This window comes from Gracilinanus agilis, chromosome 1 (genome assembly GCF_016433145.1).
Source record: "Gracilinanus agilis isolate LMUSP501 chromosome 1, AgileGrace, whole genome shotgun sequence".
Lineage (NCBI taxonomy): Eukaryota > Metazoa > Chordata > Mammalia > Didelphimorphia > Didelphidae > Gracilinanus > Gracilinanus agilis.
Window position 1 is genome coordinate 692,520,121 of NC_058130.1, and position 3,626 is coordinate 692,523,746.

Genomic DNA, 3,626 nt, shown 5'->3' on the forward strand with positions numbered 1-3,626 from the left:
TATATATATATATATATATATATATATATATATAATTTGCTAAATATTTAGAAGTGCTTTCCATTCACTATTCCCGTGAGGTCGTTTCTATAAGTACAAAAAATCCTATTATGCTCAATAATAAAATATATTCCAAATTTATGTGAGAAGCATGTTTTTAAGATGTCCTATAGCTTAGAAAGTTAGTAATCCAAGGGCTGGATTCTTAAGGGCTGGAAAAGTGCTTTCTTCCCAATTACCCTTTGAGGAAAATAGTGAAGGAATTGCTATTTTGATGTTATTATAGATGGGGAACTGAAACTCAGGGAGTTTAGAAACATGGAATCCCTAGAGATGGGGGATACTGTGGGGATCACCTAACTTAACTTGTACCTGAGGTGTGGATTTACTTAAGTTTATTAACAAGCACCTGGAGAATAAATGTCTGAGGTAGCACAGACCCAGGTTCTCTGACTTCACGATCAAAGCTCTTTTTTGCTATGCTATGTTGCCTGACTGTGCCTGCAAAAATGATTTGCCAGCCTTGTTTTCCAGAATCCAAGAAATAAAGACTAAGGCTAAATCAGCTTGTTCTTCATCATTAACATCAAAATGTCACTGTAAGTGTGAATTGTAAAAAAAGAAAAGAAAATACAACTTGAATTATGAACAATTTGAAACCTCCAATTCCATCCAGCATTCAGAATCATAGGAGTGTGTGCAAAAAATGCTCTGAAAATTGGGTGCATAATGCATCTATCACTGAAAAGGACATCTTAATGTAGCTAGGCTGTAAAGGCAAAATTTTAGAATATACTTACAGATTTTCCTTTTGGATAAGAACCCTTATACAAGCTGTACTTGAGAGGCTGATAAGCCATGCAGTACAGTGGTGAAATGAAGCATAGAATGCCAGATGGGTAGTAAGCAGCAAATATGAGACCCAGAGAGTTTAGAATTGGGGCAGCTCTCAAAATATCATCAAATTCATTCTCCTGCTTTGAGTCTAGTAAGTTAGGATCCTCTTCTTGAAGATGAGGTAGTGTAGTCTCAGAAAGGGTGAGCCACTTGCTCTAGGTCATACAGGAAATGAATGACAAGACTAGGATTCAAAGGCAAATATAAATCCATTGACTCAGACTATTAGAGATGAAAGAAAATTTGGAGAATCAAAGTCCAAAAGACTCATTTAACAAGTGGGGAAACAAAGGCTCAAAAAGGAAAATAGCTTGTCCAAAACTACTTAGAAATGGCAAAATTATGACTTAAATCCAGGTCTTTAGTCTCCAACTTCACAGCTCTTTCTATAAATACTACATTATTTCCTATGATGGTTTTATTTTAGATTTTTTTGTGCTGTCTTATTCATTCTTTACTTTTTTGTTCTTGTTTAATCGTTTCAGTAATGTCTGAGTTTTCATGACCCCATTTATGGTTTTCTTGGTAAAGGGTGCTGGAGTGATTTTTGCCATTTTCTTCTCCAACTCATTTTACAGATGAGGAAATGAAGCAAACAGGACTAAAGTGCCCAGGATCATATAGCTAGGAAGCATCTGATGTGAAATGTAAACTCACATCTTCCTGATCCCATGCCTGGCTTTCTCTCCACTACACCACCTTGTCACTTATTCATTACTTTATTCATTCATAATTCAACAAGCCTTTCCCATGTACCTAGTGTGGCTCTCGCACCATATATGGGATACAAAAAGTTCTGTATATGGGATTCAAAGGTTAAAACAAAACTGTGCTCTCAAGAGATTTAAATTCTACTGAAGGTGGGTGGGAATAATTAACATAGATCAGTTAATTTATATATTACATGTAATATAAAAATTAATAAGTAATTGCTGGTGGAGAGAGCTATTAGTAGCTGGATCAGGCAGGTCTTGAATGTCTTCCACAGGTCTCTGTTAAGAGACAGCTGGGTTGACCCTTGAAAGGTCCAGGGATTAGTCCAGGGAAAGTTCCAGGACCATTGAAAGGTCCTTGAAAGGTCTTTAAGGTATAGTGCAAATAGCACCTAGAAATAGTAGACATTAAGGTCCACTTAAAGGCTGCCTCTATCTTGCACAAATTCAATTCATCCAATTTACATCATTATACTAAAACCATGCTACTCTATGTTTTGCAATGAGACCAGGGTGGCTGTTGGTCCTGGATAGAGGCTTAGTTGTAAGCTAATGTATAGAAATTGAGGTTAGGTATTATCAACAATTCTGATGACTTGGGTATGAAAGTCATAAATATAATGCTGAAAGTTGGCAGAAATAAATACCTGGGGTACGAGATAAGCAAAAATTAAAAACAAAAAGCTCAAACTGAATATCACAGTTCTCTAATTTTGGATACTGATAATCTGTGGAGAAATGGGGATAATTTCGAAAGTGTGATCAAAGCCATATTTCCATTACTTGGAGACATGGATTCATCCATGACAAAATCTCTTTAGAGTTTTCTCTGCATCTTGAGCCTTAAGATGTTTGCTGCAGTAATGGTGTTTTAATTCATGCCAAAATCACCTAAGAAGGAGGCATTCACATGAGAGATGCCATGGACCTATTCCTGCTTCTTGCTGAAGCCATTCTGTGTTGTCCTAACATGTGGGTAGGAGCAGTCGCTTCCATTGAATGCTAGCCTTAACAGGCTGTGTCTTCAAAATGACCAGACTTAGACAAGGTCATTCTTTTTTCCAGCAACATTGGGAGTGAGGTGGGCTACAGGGAGAAGGGGAAGGTCCTGCCTTCCATGTACCAAAGTACAGAGAGAGTTGAACACTATCACCATTAAGATCCATTCTAGTTTAATTATTTTTTGTTCCTATTATCAACTAATTCAATGTTATCATGCTATTGACATGAAATAAGAGCCTGAGAGTTGATGTGACTTATCTCTGGTTGTAAAACATGGCCAAGTGGGAAAGCAAATGAGGATCTTCTAGTTCCTGCTCCAGTACTTTACTGCCCTACACTGCTTCATTTCATGATAGACAAATGTCTCAAAAAATACCTATTCCTAATGGTGGCTGCCTTCTGCAACTGCTGCTAATCCAGGCCTGCCTGAGGGAATGAGGAAGGTCTTAGGAAATGCTGTCAAAGGACACTGCTGTCATTGACAGGACAATGCAATCCTCACTGCACATTCCTTGAATGTTTGCTGCCTTTAAAACTTCCAGCAGTTTATAGTATATCCCAGTGCATGAGAATCTCTTTTGTGACATAAATAGCAAAGGGGACTGCTTGAGCCATAACTTGCATTTTGGCCCACAGGGTAAGTGACACAATATATTCTTTAAATTCATTGCACTGGGTGAAAAGATGGTAAAGTCTCCAGGATATCATAAGAAACTTGTGGTTGAAATGAAAGGGAGTAGAGGTCCCCTTGAATTATGGTCATTGGAGAGAGAATTTCATCTTGCAGCTTCTTATTTAAACTAATCATTTTTGCCAAGTTGTGGTGTGTTCCATAAAATACCTTAAATACTGAAAGTTCCCTGACATATTTTTTTCTCTGTAGAATAAAGCCCTGAGTACCCATTCCCAATTGCAGCTTCCAAGGTATTCAGAGTCCCTAGACCTGAGTTGCTCTGCCACCAAAGAGGTTCACCTTATCTCTCTCTCTCTCTCTCTCTCTCTCTCTCTCTCTCT

The 3,626-nt window shown here is 37.8% G+C and overlaps 1 protein-coding gene across 1 annotated transcript in view; it reads right to left on the reverse strand.

Annotated features, from left to right (window-relative positions):
* The window catches only part of COL22A1 (collagen type XXII alpha 1 chain), a 506,948-nt gene that overhangs the window by 193,271 nt on the left and 310,051 nt on the right, over window positions 1–3,626 (reverse strand). The gene's annotated exons all lie outside the window — the stretch shown is intronic.